Genomic DNA, 17,791 nt, shown 5'->3' with positions numbered 1-17,791 from the left:
AAATTGGGTTATTTATCTTTTAAGTATTGAGTTGTAAGAATTTTTTTTTACATATTCTAGAATTTTTACCCAAGGAAGATTTTTGAGAAAGCCCTCTATGGTGATTAGAACTCATCTAGAGAAAAGATTTTATAAGGAAAGAGAATGTGCTTGAAAGTAAGAAAAATTAATAGGGAGACAGAACCACACTTGTTTCTCAGGCATTAATTATGTATTTTTTTGATAGATGGATTGTTATCTCTAATGTAAGACATTATTTACATCAAACCAACAGGAAAAGAAAATTTATATACAGACTTTCAAAAACAAACAGTCCAATAACCAACATGAAAGTCAAATATCAACCCATAATCCTATAATGTCTTATAATACCAGAAAACAATATATTAAAATCTTGGGCAAAACATTATGACCTCTGATGAAAAGCACTTTTTCCTGTGCTATTCCCGTTATCACTATTTTAATAACCCTTTCATAGTTCTCAGGAATGAGGTTGGACCATAGGAATAGATGCAGTATTCAGGTGATCACAAGTATCTTTTCAGTAAGATTTAACTATTATAGCTCATTGACTCATGAACTCCCTCAGTTACTTCTATTGGACATTTTCACAGAGCTTTACATGTAAAATCTTATTCAGAAGAAAAGTGAACATACTTAAAAGGAACTCCCATTCACATGAAACAGAAATTGTTACATTAATCAACAATGGAACATCAGTGAGTTTTTAGTTATTCGGAGAGGGGTCAGTGAGAAATTCTGTAGTATAAAGTCCTTGTAGATATATAAATTCTGAAATCATTTGATTTGAGCTTCTACAAAAATGCATGTACAGTAGTAAATAACACAAAGTCGAGTGCTCTGGGGAGGCATGGTTTTGTGGTATTCCTTCTAAAGTTAATCTTTCAAGTCTAACTGTCTTCTCGAAATATGCCACAGGGGGGCAGTGCAGGAAAGCCATAGACTGGTAAAAAGTCTATTCAAAGTGAACATTCTGGTACACAAACAGGGCCTGCTAAAGAATGTGAGGCTCCCTACCTACAAAAGACTGTTTTCTGAACGTTGACTCCTAATTTGGTGATAAACTGGATTAGATTTTAAAAATAAAACACAAGGTGGAAAATGGTTCACATTGCAAATTTTTTGGCTACTTTTTTTAAAAACCCACAATTATTCTTGACATATGAGTTCATGTACAATATTCAACATGTGATTGGATTTACATGCCACATGCCAGTAACCCCATAGCACAGTAATTAGACTAGATTGCTTCCAAATATTGCAAATGTGGGCTGAGATAGTCACACATACGAAAATAAACTTGAAAACTAGGTGTAAGCTCTTCCACATACCTGCGTATTGTGTTGAAATCAGAATGAATATCCACAAGTTAAGGTAAAGCCATGTTATTTAATCAGAAATAGGAGAGATCACAAAAGTATTCTTTGGTATTCCATAGAGATTTTGAATGTTTAACCAAAACCCTCCTTATTGTACATAGCTTTAGACATATTTTTAAATCACTTGCTTGTCCACTCTATCTGCCTCACTTTTATGAAACATTTGACTTTTTTTTGAGTCAATGAACAATAAATGTAGCTGATACTTGCTGTGAATTTCTACAAAACCCGTTGGATACATGTCAAGCCTAGAAAGTTTTACCAGCTGGGACAATGCATAGTAAGAGAGACTGAGAATTACTCTGCAGCTCATGCCAATCCCAGTCCTGCTGGCAGGATTCAGCAAGGAAAGCAATATTTATCTGAGCTGCATTTGATGGGTGCTCAGGATGTGGAAACAGATCAAGAACCTGCATTGCTCTGGGGGATTGTATCAGTGATGTAGTAAGAATGTTTTTCTAAAACAGTCTGTAAGCATGATCAAGTAATTTCAGGCCTTTTTCCTGTTCCCTGATCCTATCTCTGCCCTGCACCTCCCTCCTTCCACCCCCCTCACTCCCCCACCCCCAGGTTACTTAAGGATCATTTCTGCTATTTGCATTTCCCTTTTCAGTGTTCTTCCTCGTTTGTGTTTTTTAATGTTTATTTTTGTGTACAATTTCTAGCCATTTAGGCTGTGATTAGCACCTGAAATGGAGCATTTTAAAAAAAATTTATGATAGATTTTATTATTTTTTTTTTAGAGCAGTTTTAGTTTCACAGCAAAATTGAGTGGAATGTAAAGATTTCCCACACACTGTCTGCCCCCAGATACACACTGTCTGCCCCCAGATACACACAGCCTTCCAAGTGGGGTAATTTTTTTTAAAGAGCATTGGGATTTCAGCCGTCATTATCACACTGTCTCAAAGAAAGCTCCAACTCCATGGCCAACCATTGGCCGAAGCTGGAAAAAGAAGAGGATTTTTGATGCCGTGGCCTGAAGAAAGGCCCGGGGGCAAAATGTTCAACTTAATCATGAAACTGTAATAGTTCATCTGTACGTGACTTTCTCAGAATGGTGGTGGAGCCACACTGGGGTAATTTCACTTGACAAGAACTTGCCGTACTCTCCTCATTACTGTGAGATCTTAGAATAATGCTGATCAACACTTTATTCCGACCTCATGCAGGGCCTCCTCTCAGGCTCCCACCTTAATATATAAGAACTGTTGTATTCGGTCTCATGCTTGTTCAGCTTTTTCAAATGCAGCTCAAATGTTTTATAAGTTGTCCATTTTTATTATCTTGTCATCGTTTTTTAAGACGGGAGATGCCATATTCCTCTATGTCTAGTCACTTCCTGGGGTTAATAAGGAATAAAATGGATGTCTTTGAATGAAGAGTGCAATGAAGATGCTTAACTTTACAAGTGTTAGCAGGTGTACTACTCTGAGTGCCACCAGGAATCAGAGCAGGACCTAGGAAGTCTTGGTTATAGGACATTAGATCCTGTCGGCCTAATGCCCTCAGAGAAGACCTTTGGGTCGACTTTCTGAAAGTTTACCTTACCCCCAAGAAAGTACAAAACACCTCGTAGGCTGTCTTATTTCTGAGCAGTCAGGACACTTCACTCTCAAGGCCCTCATATAAAACTAGAGAAAACCTGATTTGAGGAAAGAAAAATCAGTTTCATACATAATAGTAATCACTGAATTATTTCTCCATTTGTGAAGATGGCAGCCCGGAGCCCTGCACATGAGGCCTACTTGCTATGATGATAGTCATATCTACTTTGCAAATAGCCATCAGAACAGTGTTTATTGATCACCTCTTTAGACGTATTTTAAGCTTCTTTGAACGTTCTGAATTTTTCCTTCAATCCATGAATAGGTAGGATGGAGTATGACATAGAGACAGTTTGTGGTCCAGGTGGCTTGGAAAACAGGCTAAAGGCAGATGGGTAAGAATGAGTCAGAAGGGCAAAGACACAGGAAGTGAAGAATCATTGAGAAGTATATGGTTGGACATGGGACATTTTTACGCCAGATATTGTTCTAGAATTTACATTTTAATGATCATAATGCTGTAACTTAGCATTTGTTATGTTCTAGGCCCTTTGATAAATCCCCTATAAGCATTAGCTCATTTAATACTTAAACCTATAAGGCACACATTTCTTTCCCTGTATTTATAGATGAGGATACTATGGCTCAGAGAGGTTGTTTCTTTAGCCTAAGGTCACCCAGCTAGGATGTAGTAGAGTTAGAATTCAATTCCAAATCTTTGACTCCAAACTTAAGATTTTGACTTATGAAAAATGTTTTTGAAACTCTATAAAACTGATTCTCCAGGAAATAACGGAACAGGAGTTCATTTTTTTCCCCTCATTTCCCCCAAGCTGATTGACTATATTCTATTCTAATAAATTCTCTGGAAAAAACCATGTCTTCGTTCAGGCTGTTATAATGAAGTACCAGAGACTGGGCGACTTATAAAGAAAAATGTATTTCTCATACTTGTGGAGGCTGGAAGCCTGATATCAGGGTGCCAGCAAGGTGTTGCATTTTGGGAAGGCCTGTCTTCCAGGTTTCAGCCTGCTGACTTCTCACTGTGTCCTTATGTGGCAGAAAGAGAACTAGCAAGCTCTCTGGCCCTTCTTACAAGGGCACTAATCCCATTCATGAGGACTCCACCCTCATGACCTAATTACCTCCCAAAGATCCCACCTCCAAATACCATCACGATGGTGTTTAGATTTTAATTTATGAGTTTTAGGGGGACATAAATATCCATTCCATAATAAAACAATAATAATACGTGTAACTAGGATGACTATAGTAATGGATTGCCTGGGACAAACTCTGTTCATATCTGTTGCCTTGGTGTAATTATTGGGAGCAAACGTTTTCCCTTTCAGTAGTGTCCCAATTAGGAACAATAGATTACAAGGTCATCCTATCTATAATCTCCACATTTCTGCCAGAGCAGATATGAGCAGAGAAAAGACCTGTCAATTGGGAGTCTGTGATCAGAGGGCTACCCATCTCTCTTGCTTTCCTGTGCACTACCTATCCAGGTCCACTTCAGGCATCTTTAGAGGCATGACAGCTTTTGGTCTTTGGGCTGTTTTGAGTCTAGATATTATACACTGCAGATCAGTAAATTCTGGCTGGTGTTCCCTTGCACTCCCTGTATCCAAACACCTCAATCTCCCTTCTTGATTTTCTTGGCAGTCGGCCTTCTGGAAGTGTCAAAACTTTCTGTCCAGACTTCCAAGGCTACGAGGCAGTGACCACTCCAGATCCAGTCAAGGGGTCTGCTAGTCAAATGCACTAGTCAGAAAAACTTTAAATAATGGCTCCTCTAATGAACATTATATTCTGATGGACGAGATAAGATGCTTAAGTAAAATTTCCAAAAATACCACATCATATGATGGTTGATCACTTGTCCATAAGCAATTCTGGAACCACATAGGATAAGCAGATCCTCTTATGCACCACAGTTAAGTAGGACTATCAGTTTCCAAACTCTGTTTTGCCCTTGAGAAAAAGAGTATGAGGATCAAAGTAATGTTTTTTGTTTTTTTTTTTAACTTTCACCTCATCCTATATTTTAACTCAAATGTGATGAAATATTGAATAATGTATGCTATTAATAACATATTTGCATATGCTGCTCTGGTTTTTCAAAGAAATTTTGCACCTATTACCTTAGTTGATCCTCCAGTGCTCCTGGGATTAAAGTAGGGCAGGAAATTTTATTTTTATAGAGGAAGCACCTGAGCTGGGGAGAGGCTAAGTGACTTTCTGTCGCTTGCAAGTAAAGCTAAGGCCCAAACCGGGAACTCTCCCCCCAGACAAAGCCTCTTCCACCAAACCATAGAAAGCCTTGACTGTTCATTTCCATTTCATCTGCATGTTCACTGAAAAGCTTAAAAATCATGCTTGCTTTGGTTATATTCACTTCTTGTTGTTTTCCTCCAAAAATAAAATACTAATGTTAAAGAATTTTCTAGAGAAAATGACATCTACTCGGTTTGGAGTGGGTTACCCTTTTCTGTTTGGAGTGGTTGTAACCTTTTTTCTCCCTTGTGTTTCCCTCCTATTCAACATCTCATTACATAAATTTTTCATCTCCTCTCTTACGTTCTCTAGCTTTTTAGAGAAGTAGGTACTCTGCTTGGAAAAAAGAAGAAGAAAAATGCTCCTCAAGTTATGTTGTTTACAAGTGACTCAACAATTGTCAGTTAGTTGGATCTGATGGGCTACAGAGATTCAGGATCATAACTTCAAAACCACATGACTTCATATCTGAAGATGGGGCCCTGGGGCCTATAATCACATTAATATTTGGCAGTGGAATTACAGCCAGAATTTAATACTGAACTTTTGGGTTGCCAAATGCCTTCGTTGGTAATATTATTCAATAAAATACGTAGAAGTCTCAACATAAAGAGAAGTGCTTATTCCTGGGAATTGGATAGTAATTGAAATTGAATTGCCTTTCTCAAAACATGGAAGGCAAGTTTTAAGACATGTCTTCTTTCTATCAAACAGAGAAAACCTGCCTGTTAGAGTTTCTCCTTTGTGCATATTTGGTACAAGTTGATGCAGTTGTTAAAATGTCATAGCCCATTCTCTACCCGTGGAAACTAGGTTGGAAACCACCCAGCTCTTTTACTGAACTTATAAGGGAGAGGATCGTACTGATTTATCCAGGGAAACTGAACATGTCTCAGATCCAGGCTCTTTTGAAGTCTTAGGATGTGATTGCAACGCTGTTGGAGTTTCTGGAAACAAGTGAAACCATAGAACGCGTTTAGGGACTTAGTAGAGCATAGGTTCTTCTGTCTCGTTGCAGAAAGAATTCAGCAAGAGGCAGAGTAACAGGTAAGGAAAGAGTTTATTAGCATAGGACGCTTGTGAGATTTACAAGCAGACAGGCAAGGGAGTGCCACCCCAAGAACTTAGTGGGTTACAGTTGTATAATCAAAGGAAGAATGGGGAGGGGGAGAAGACCACCTTCTTCCTCATTCTTGAGTAGACGTCACGCTTCCATCATCAGTTCCTCCTCCACATCAGGTGGGGGAGTTTTTTCTTGTCCCTACGTGGTCAAACTAGGACTATCATGGCAAAATGGAAATGAGCAAAAAGGCAGTAAACATATACTAAAATATTGTAAATCATCTCAGGTTTCAGTATAATGTCACCTTTTCCTTACACTTTTGTTTTTAGTGTGTGCAGAGGAACATGACCTAGGAATCATTAACTTACTGACCTCACTGGGCAGGATATGGGTCTCATGCCACCATTATTTTATTGTTTGGGGGCATGTCTCTTCCTTCTGTCGCATGGTTTTGTTGCGAAGCAAGCCTGCTTGGTTTTGTGGTTAAGCAAACCTGTTTTCTTGAGTGATCATTAACTTACAGGGGTCTCCCATATTCTTTTCTTTAAATAGATCCTCAGTAGGGGATGATAAGTAATCTATTTATTAACTATTTAGTCAACTACTTTGTCCCTTTACTCTGTCCCTATCGCAAGTGTCGCGGGGTGTTGCCAGTCAGTCTACATTCAGGGTTGTGGGGTCACTCTTACACCTCTGGCACCCCTGGAAACGTCACAGGACAGCGATGAAGCAATTAAATCACTCGAAAATGAACTGTGAGGAGCTCATGAAAACTGCGGGGAGCAGCTTATTTGGGGGTGCTTTAGCTAACTGGCTTCTTACGGCCTGAGCCACTAGAGAAGTCGCAGCACCCTGAAAAATGATGACTTGTGTCTGCAGAAGCTAACCGTATTTGAAAGGAGTGCCGAGCCACAGAGTCTAGGAGTGGCTGCAAATTCTTAGCATCTGCTAGAACTGCACTCCTCATGCTTGGTAGTGTGTCAGACAGCCTCGTTGTTGGAACTTGATTGTTTGATATGCTTGTTTAATTCAGTGATGGTCCAAACAGGCTTTGGAGGGACTTTATAAAACAGCCACGAGTTCACCGCCTAGACTCACTGCATGAAAATGCAATTGAATTAGCCATTCTGAATTGGGTATTGGAGGAAACGAAGCCGTTGGGAGAAGCGGCGGAGCTGGTTACTGCTGCTGTGGGCTCTGACTTGGGTAAGACATAGCACGGCTGACTGCCTTCTGTGCTAGATGCTGGCTGCCTCCATTTTTTTTTTTCAAAACAAGAGTTCCTGGATGAGTGGAGCCCTCGGATGCTCACTAGGAACCGTGTTGTCTAACTGCTGGTGTAGACGCGTTCCTTCCAGAAGGAACTTGGGTGACGCTCACGTAGTCTGTGCACCCGCAGAAAATCTGGGTTCCAGTCTGGCTCTACATCGAAGCCACCAACTAACCTGGTGACCTTGGGAAAGTCACTTGGCTTCTCTGAGCATGAAGATTGGATGCATGAGTATTTTTCCACCCTTTTTCTTTTTATGAACCCATGAACCCTTTTAAAGTCATGAAAATTTCATGCCCTTGCTGTGTTATTAAAATCACAGACTGCCCATGGTGCCTCCAATCAAGACAGTATCGTATTGAATATGTTATTTTTGAAAGACGTTTCACAGACTTGATTCTGCTATGCCATTTCTTTCACTTCCCAAGTTTAAATTTGGGAGGTTTCTGAGGGCTCTGAAACCCTACATTCTACATCATGAGACCTACTGATACAAAAGTGCTTTTAAAAGGACCACCATGTGGTTTTTCTTATCTCTCTGGTTCATGGACAAACTCAGGAAAGCTCACTTCATTGTTCACTTTATTCTGGGTATGAACTTCCCATCAGAGGGTCAGAATGTGTCTGTCTCTCAATACATTTCAGGAGTTAATTTGTACCGGAAAGAAATGTTTACTACCATCTTCTTTGATAATCTCTGATTGCTTACTTGATTTAGATGTAACGTTTTGCTGACTTGGTTACCTGCATTGGATTGTTGGGTGTCAGTATTGTCCTGAGTCCGTGGGTTATTCTCAGAATTACCTTCATCAAATGTTCTGTTAGTTTTCCATATGGTAACAATCTTTATTGCTTATTTTGCTGGCCTGGTTGCGTAGAACATCAGAGCTGGGCAGGAACTCAGAGCATCAGATTCAACCCTCTAGCTTTCATAGAAGAGAAAACTGAATCTCCAAGTTCACTGCAGTTGAGCCTCTTTGAGTGTCAGTCATTTTGATTTTGCTCAAAACAAGGCCTCCCTCTTAATATGGTTATATGATACCTACAGTTTTTCATAGGATCTGTTGCCATCAGCTATTCTTTACATACTGGCTTCTGTACTTCATAAATGTAGAACTTGGGTGACCTAATTAAGCATGCTGATTTCTGCTTTGCTAAAAGCTTCTAAAGCTATAAATAAGTAATTGAGGGAAGATGCCTGATGGCCTTTCAGCTGAAATAATAATCTCTTGGATGGATAGTTTCATTCTTAAAAGAGCTAAAAGCACCTCTTACATATTAACACACTTACATTCAGCATCCTTGGGGAGCTACAGAAACAATCTGTTGATCATCCAAGGGATTCAACAAAACTTTGATCAAGGCTTTGTTGAATGACGTACTATGTGTCCTGCCTATACACTATAATTTAAGTTATTGGGATTTAAAAAATTATAAGGCAAAATCCTGGCTTTTGACTCATGGTTGTAATGAGATAGACCATTATGAGACAAGAAAGAGACCATCACGAGGCTTTGTAGAGGTCACTAAATTATGAAAAGTGGAAGATGGTAATTACAACTGGAGTTAGCGGCTAAATATGGGGCCACAGCAGCTGCAGGAGCAAGTGGGATGGAATGTAGACTTCTGCTAAAGCAAGGAGATGGGAGGAGAGAGAACTAGGATTATGATAGACAGTGAGGCATCAGTGATACAGCCAAAGTTTTATGGACCGCAGGAAGCAAGAACAGACCAAGGGAGAAGGTTAGAGAATGTGGTGGGCTGCAAAGGTAAAAATACAAATCAACTGAAGAGGAAGAAAATCAGTTTAAAATTGGTATACATTTGCATACCACCTCAAGCTTTTTCAAAGTATTTTTACTTCCCTATATAATCTCTAAGGTTGGTTTTTAGTCGAACGAGAATAGTCCACTGTTTTTTTCCTCTTCACAGACCTGAAAGATAGGGTGATTAGTACTCTACCCATTTTAGATGGGAAAACTAAGGCTCAGGGAAGATAAGGGGCTTTCTCGAGGTCATACGATTAGTAGTGAAGACTAAACAAACCTAATATCTCCTGATTTTCTGGAAACTCACATTCATTGTTCTACTTCCTCTTCTTCCTCTTTTGTTATCTCTGAGCCTATTTGAGGTGATGGCCAAGACCCGGTCCTTTCTGTGGCATTTGCTGACTTCCCTCAGTCCTTCTCTTGCATGCCAGAGAGGCCCCCCCTTAACTGCATTCATCTTTCATGAGCTACTTGCTATATATATTTTAACCGAGGCAACAGCCTGCCTCAGGAACAAAAACTTAAATTCAGAGTATGACTCTGTCATTGGGATTGGCTGTTTATTTCAGCAAGGGCTTTGGCCAAGATGAAAGGCATGTGATGAAGAACAGTGTTGAACAAGCGTGGCTTCCAGAGGTGAAATGAAAGGCAGAACCTTTCCTACTTGCTAATAGCCATAGCTGCTGCAAGGAATCTGTTATTTAAACCCACAGGACTTGAAAATAGATGTGGGAGGGGAAACAATCACTGCATATTCCAATATGACTTCCCAATGCTTACTTTACAGTGTCACCAATAGCCTCCAAACTCCTTTGCCTGCCTGTGTTACTGTCCTCTGAACTCAAATCTGTCTTTCCAGCACTGCCAGAGATAGTGGTCTACAGCCTGGCTGTGTCGTTTACCTACAAACACCCTTTGGTAGCTCCTCATTGGCCTAAAGGAACAAGCCAGCGTCCTTAGCTGGATATACAAAGACCCCATCATTTGGCCTCCATGCAGCCTCCCAGCATCCCTTTTTGTCACTCACCTACTTTGAAACGTATCACCACATTGCTGGTATTTCCACAAGCTCCCTATGAAACAACACCTTCTCGTATCTTTACTTCTTTTGTTCTGTCTACCTGGGTAGCTTTCGTCTCTCTTATTAACATTGACTGACTGTTCCTCATCCTTCAAGATTCAGTTCTACCTCTTCTCAGAGCTCAGCCCTGAACTGTACCTCTTTCCCATCCCTAGTTGGCCTAAGAGCCCCTAGTTGGGAGTTATCTACCTGTGAGTGTGTACTGTTCAGTAATTGAAATAATACACTGAATATCTGAAATACTGATAATGTCTTTAAACTTCATTGCTTACCATGCACCATCACCGTGCTGATGTCTCTTTCCTCCCTGTAACTGCCTCCTACTTGGCAAGAAGGAGGCAATCAGGAAAGGCTTGTGGAATAGAATCAATGAACCTATGAGAGAATTATCTAACTTTTCCTTTGATAAAACTCGTTTTCAAAGTGATTCAGTGACTTTCTCAATGTTCACAACTAGGAAATGGGAGAGCTAACTGCTGTACCACACTGCACATCAAAATTCTGCTTGAATTTCTGCCTGCTGTGCCAAATTGTACGGACAGAATTTAAGGTTCCCAAGTACAGGAATGATAGCTTTTTTTCTCATTCCCTACAGCCCAGCATATTAATGTAGTAGATGCCCAAGAGTGGTCATGGGGATTGACCTGAATTCTCTTCCTATACCCCTTTTGATTATTTTTATTCTAGAGATAGAGGCCATCTTTACCTTTGAATATATACTGTATGTTCCAATAGTGAATAGTCACTATTTAAACTATGTTACAGCCAACAGACATTGAAAGAGGAATTGTTTTTCCCCCTAATATTAGTTTTCTAGATCCTTTTTTTGGTGACATTGTCATCTATCTCCCAGTGACTCTGAATATAATGAGGATGACTACATAATTGATCAAACTTTGAAGGATGAAAGGGAGTGCTATTAATAATTACATCAAGAGAACAGATGGGAATGGAACTTTCCTGGGCAAACCAGGATGTGTGGTCACCCTAAGTATAATGAAATCACCAAGAGGAGAGACTTAATACAAAGCTTTTGACCAAATCCTTAAATCACACTGTATTGTCTTCTGAGTTTCTCATGTTGTAGAAAAGCTCTGTTCTTCTAGCACGTATTCTCAAAATGTAAAATTCCTAGAAGAAATCGGAAATGGCCAAAGAAGTAATATGTACTTGCTGGTGTTAATATGCTTGTATGAACTTCAACCTTTATTGTTCTTGAAAACCACCACTGGAGGTAAATTTTATGAAAGGGTAGTAGGAGAGTTGTTTGTAGCCGGTGCTTTAGAACTGTAGTATTCCATAAGCCTTTCATGGGAATACTGCCGAATTTGGATCATCGTGTAAAATGTATACCGTGGGGCTTCATGTCTTTACTAGAATGCCTGCGGCATGGCATCCTCACTGACGGAATGGGTCATGAGAGGCGGGACCAACTTGCTCTGAGTTAAGAGAGAAAATGTTTGGCAACGTGAAGCCGCTGGCAAAGAGAAGGTGTTTTTCCTGGAAGATACAAGAACTGTGCTTTGATGGTACATAAGAGATACAGTCAAAGCAGCTGTCCTCCAATAGTCACTCAGCATGAAGGGTCTCCGTATGAAGATTGGGACAACCTCAGATGCTGTTATAGACACTGTGAGCCAGTGTGTCGCTATGTTTACTAAAAGTTCTGGTGATAAAATACTAGAGTGTGCTGTGCAAACAGAAAGATTGGGGAGCGCTATTGCCGAGTAGGAATTTCATCTTGCTCTACCCCACATTGTATTCAGATTTTTTTTGTTGTTGTTGACTGAGAGGCAGCTGTGGACATGTTTCTTTTTCTCTCTCTCTTTTTTAAACCAACTTTGTCAGTAATAAAGGAAAGGTCATGTGCAGATACTTGAGCTGGAAATAGACCACAAGTTTTTCAGACTCAAGTTTATCTTCTTTTGTTCTCCTCTTGCCCTACAAAGGTATTTAGGACATGTACCTTTGGAGAATTTCACTAGATTGGTTTTCGTCTGGACTAATACTACGTCCCTAGAGGACTTGAGGAATTATTTAGGGGTGTTTTGATTGTCACAGTGACTGGAGTGATACCGTTGACATTAGTGCGTGGAGGTCAGGGGTAGTGATCATCTTTCACTACACACAATTGCCCTGCACAGTAAAAACCGCCCTTCCCCAATGTCAGTGGTACCCCGTTGTGAAATGCCTTGGAAAGCGTATACTGTTCTGATTTGGAGAGTATATATTCTGTTTTTCCTTATGTATGAGAGGTGAAACAAAGTCTTCAGGTTTTAAAGTCACTGAAAATCACTTCAGGGTAAGCTTTTTATATTCTATTAGTCAGTGTGATTATTTGAGATTTTTTTTTTTTAATATTTGGCAAAGCTCTCTCTATTAGCTTGTGCAATACACCTACTGCCTATTTGCATTTTAAAAACTTCCCTTATTGCAACAGCTGTACAAAAGCCATTACAGATTAGGAGGGGAAAAAATTATATTTATGAAGCAAATTAAGGAAAGGCGAAAGGAAAATGTTTTGCTCAAGCTTTGTGACTTAGAAATGAATAAAATAATCTGTTACTAAATTCAAGTAGAAGTGAAATACAAAAGTTAAGAATCTTATAAAAAGATGTTCTACCTCTTGCCCCCAGTCTTGGATTTTAAGCAGATATCTATGATTATTTCAAGTAACTTGGAGAGCATATAGGGTCTGGATCTCTTGGCAAATCACCCAAAGTTTAGAGCAGTCTTTCTCAATTAAAATTCATATTGCTAATCACAGGTGAAAACAGAATAATTTTGTAGGTAGGAGATGGTCAGCAGATAAGAAAAAGAGCAAGCAAGAGAGAGAATGTTCCTTGTGGCTTTTTAGTAGCCAGGCTTCTGTGGCTCTAAACCATAGTCAAAAGTTATCGAAGGGAGAATTGTTTGGAGGGGGGCAGGGGGGACTTTGGTAGAAGTTATTCAAAATGAAAAGCAAGACAAAGTCAACATTTAAAAAATATTCCAAGCAGTGATCAGAGCCTGAAAGTGGATGTCTTCTTCATCACCAAAACCCAACCCGTTTCCAAAACCCTGCTCCGTCATATCCACAATGAATTTTTGTCCAAGCCCTTCTATATTTTCTTACTATCTAGTTCTAACAATCCACTTTGGGATCTGGGCCCTCTAAACAAAAGCCACATTTCAACAAACTCTCCTTTTGGCCACCGGTGTGCCCGCTAAATTAATTGATGCTTGTGGGTTTTAAATATAGAGCTGACTGATGCAACTTGATTAGAACAACCAAGTTTTAATTTCGGCACAGGTGCTATGTTTACAATGTGAGAGTGAGGTTGGATTTTAACAATGTATTTTTTTAAAGTCTCTTGGGATGACTTGTGCCTGTTTACATATGTCTTGAGTGTCTGCTCCGCATAAGCGACAGGGTTTCACTTAACTATCCCCTTCGAGTGAGGGCTTGAGGGGTGCTACCCAAGAGAAAGGTGAGGTCACAGGACCATGCCACGGTTGCATCTGCAGAGGTTCCCACCCCCCCGGTATAACTGCACTTCCTCTGTCAGAGCCCCTCCTTACTGAATTTTCCCTTGAGAAATCAAGACCTGATTTCTGTAATCCCAAAGGCCAGTAGGTGGCGCAAATGCCCCTCTTCGCTCTCCACCTGTGTCACTAAATCGCATGGAGCGCTGAGAGGTTTTAACCACGCCCCAACCCGCTTTGCCAGGCCCATATTATTAAAGAAGAGCCCCCCCCCATTGTAAAACTTGTGATAAAATATATAAAACATAAAATTTGCCATTGTAACCTTAAGTGTACAATTCGGTGACACTAATTATATTCACAATGTTGTAAAAGTAATCCGACTGTCTGTTTCTAAAACCTCTGCATTACTCCAAACATAAACTCTGTACCCATTAAGCAATAATTCCCTATTGCCCTCTCTCTCTAGCCCCGGGTAACCTCTAATCTACTTTCTGTCTTCATGAATCTGCCTATTTTAGATATTTCATGTAAGTGAAATCATACTATGCTTATCTTTTTGAACATGGCTTATTTCTCTGACCATAATGTTTTCAAGGTTCATCCGTATTGTAGCACAAACCAGAATTTCATTCCTTTTTATAGCAGAATAGTATTCCATTGCATGTCTGTACCCCATTTTGTTTATCCATTTATCAGTTGATGGGCACTTGGATTGTTTCCACCTTTTGGCTATTGTGGATAATGCTGCAAGGAACATTTCACATACAAGCATCTGTTTGAATCCATGTTTTCACTTCTTTAGGAGTGAAATCCTAGTGGTGGAATTGCTGGGTCATATGGTAACTCTGTGTTTAACTTTTTGAGGAACCATCAAACTATAACCTTTTATTCCCTTTTGGGAAAGAGATCATCTCCTTCTCTCACCAAGTCTGGAGATGGCCAGGTACGTTATTAAAGCTTTCTACAGTTTTATTTATACCTCAGAATCTGTGCCTTATGTGTAAATAACTGCTCATTTAGAGGGGGGAAGGAATGTCAGATTCAGAGAACAGTTCATTTTGATCCAGACTAATACACGGCACAATACTGTCCTGCAAAAGTTTTCCTCCTACATGCTTGCTTCACAGAACACCTGTTTCCTCTCTTCTGGGTGTTCACTGTATCCCTACAGTAGGCTGACCAGCAATTGTACCGCTAGCTTGTACCATCCACACTCTGAAGAGGAAAGACAGTAGTAATAAGGCTGGGGTCATTTCCTCTCTTTTGATGCTTGTTCATAAAGTTTCTTCTGTCTCCGGTGCTTTTCATCTTGAGGACAGATGCTCTCTGTGTTCCGGGCTCCTAGAACATGGTGTTTTCACAGTAAAATGCTGGTGAATATACCAGTGATTTGTATAGCATTTTATTCCGCCTTCACATAGCCTCATGTGGACATTTAATACGCTGGGTGATAAAATATGCCTCTCTGGTGTTTAGAGAATCAACCCACTTTGGGCGCCTTTCCGAGTCTGCTCGCTAGGTCTTCCCTACGGTGTCTGAACAGAGCTGCCCCGGTTCGACATTCTGCTCAGTGGTGTCAAGGTGGACATGTTAGTCAGAGACGGTCCAGGTAAGACGCTCAGTTTTGGTAGAGAGACGCCGTTGACTGATTTCCTGCAGCTGAGGCTGAAATCCTAATGGCAAAGCAAGGATAATGGCTGTTAGAAGATACATGCTAAGATGTATAGAGAAAAGCAAGGCTCAGAGAGGGGAGATGTAACAGAATGACCTTCACAGAAGGACACTGGGGTTATTATGTTGTATTCTGATATTGTGATTTTCCTGAGGCCTACCTCATTGCGAAAGTAGGCAAAGCACCTTCCCAGAAGGTAGGGGTTCCTTCCAGAAGTCTGTCTTTAAAAGAGGCAGGTGGCTGAACCAAAAATCTGAAATCAGAAAGCAGGCTGTGGTAGGCAGAAGGGACTCTGTTTCCCCCTGCAAGGAACAGACCAAGAGGGCACCTGCCATCTTGATGCAGACTCTGCTTCCAGTGGTCCCTTGTTTTCGGTGATGTCGTATTTGAAAAGTGAGACGAGCCCAAGAGAGAATGGCAGCTCGGTGACATAAGGACTAGGGTGCGTGGAGATTTCTTGCCAGTCCTGGAGGGCAGGTGTACTTTATATATGAAAGTTTCCCAGCAGACTCAGGAGCAGCCCAGGTCCGCGGACTTACAGTCTGTGCTCATTCCTTCCTACCAGGTCTCATGGCATTGGCTTCCTCCAGTTATAGACGGGTAGAGTTGGAGAAGGGGGCTTTTGGAATCATTTACAAATCCCTCTTCATTTCATAGATGGAGAGAATGGGTTACGTGCCATGCCCAAGTTCACATTTCAAGCTAATGACCCAGGTGAGCCTGAACTGAGATTTCCAAACTCCTGGCCCAGTGCTTTTTCTATTAAATTCATCTCTTTTCAAAGGATGTGTTTTAGAGCTTGTGAGACATTGATAAATGTTTCCAAAACTTTACACTTAGTTTGAGAACACAGATGTTTATATTCAGTAGAAGATTGAATTCACACATTAGCTCTTTGAAATAATCAAATTGAGAATTTTAACTTTAATTTAAAATTAAATTACATAATAAATAATGAAATACAGTTTAATTCATCGTACTTTATTTTTCAGATTAAAAACACTTAGGAGAGGATTCTTTTCCCCTGATAGAGATTATAAATACAGCTCTAACATTTTTACCTTTGAAAGACTTAATAAAAATGTGGCTTTAGAGCATGGGTTTTGATCGGTTTAAGAAGATGGAACGTTATGAAACTCAGGGTACTTCATACTTCTGAAAAGGTCACCCTACATAAAGAGCACTAAAATAATTTTTTCAGTTCTCTGAAAATTTCTATTTAGAGTTGCAGTGTAAAATACAGAACACCCAGATATTTTTGAATTCCAGTTAAAACATAATATTCTCCAGTGTAAGCATGTCCATGCATTATTTGGGACATACTTATACAAAATATTTATTTGTTGTTTATCTGATACTCAAATTTAACTGGGAGTCCCGTAAGTGATTTGCTAAATTTGGCAACCTTGTTTTTATTATAATTTTTGACAATATTACTGTGCTTTTAGATTTTTAAATTGTATCTAGATCATCAGTAGTTTAGGTGCTAAGTACAAAAGATATAAAATACAGGGCTTCCCTGGTGGCGCAGTGGTTAGGAATCCTCCTGCCAATGCAGCAGACACGGGTTCGAGCCCTGGTCCGGGAAGATCCCACATGCCGCGGAGCAACTAAGCCCGTGCGCCACAACTAGTGAGCCTGCGCTCTAGAGCCCGTGAGCCATAACTACTGAAGCCAGAGAGCCACACCTACTGAAGCCCATGTGCCTAGAGCCCGTGCTCCGCAGCAAGAGAAGCCACCACAATGCGAAGACTGTGTGCAGCAACGAAGACCCAATGCAGCCAAAAATAAATAAATAAATTTATTTATTTTTTTTAAATGGATAAAATACATTTTTCCTTTAAGAAGTTTAGAGCAGACCTAAACAGACCATGCTAATATTGCATTAAGTGCAGCTATGGGAGCAAAGAAAAAGGGTACCTGGCCAGCCTAGTGGTTCAGGGAAGGCTTCCCCAGGAAATGATATCCGGGCTCAGGTTTAACAGATGAGGGAAAGTTAACCACAGGATGAGACGTAGAAAGAGTGTTCCAGGCAGAAGCAATGGGAAGAGTGAAAGCTAAGAGGTGTGAATCAGTGTGGTGTGTGTGTGTGTTGAGGATCTGGTGAGGGTCAAAGAGTGGACAGAGCTTTAAGTGTGGTCAGAATCATGCTTCAGACAGACTGCTGTGCTGTGATCTGGAAGCTGCATTTCAGGAGGGTGGGGTTGGACGTAAGAAGGTCAGCTTGGAGACTACTGTCAT

At 40.3% G+C, this 17,791-nt stretch overlaps 1 protein-coding gene across 23 annotated transcripts in view; it reads left to right on the top strand.

The window, feature by feature from the left end:
* Positions 1 to 17,791, top strand: part of ANK3 (ankyrin 3) — a 687,375-nt gene that overhangs the window by 294,655 nt on the left and 374,929 nt on the right. The window contains exon 1 of one of the 23 annotated variants that reach the window (XM_059900921.1): positions 7,440 to 7,496. The exons of the other annotated variants lie outside the window; for them this stretch is intronic. The gene's annotated coding sequence lies outside the window, so the exon portion shown is untranslated. Of the gene's footprint in view, positions 1 to 7,439; positions 7,497 to 17,791 lie in introns of those variants that run through there. 23 annotated transcript variants of the gene reach the window in all.

This window comes from Balaenoptera ricei, chromosome 16 (genome assembly GCF_028023285.1).
Source record: "Balaenoptera ricei isolate mBalRic1 chromosome 16, mBalRic1.hap2, whole genome shotgun sequence".
In the NCBI taxonomy this organism is placed as follows: Eukaryota; Metazoa; Chordata; class Mammalia; order Artiodactyla; family Balaenopteridae; genus Balaenoptera; species Balaenoptera ricei.
Note: the sequence above shows the minus strand (reverse complement) of the source record. Positions and strands in the feature narration are given on the sequence as shown.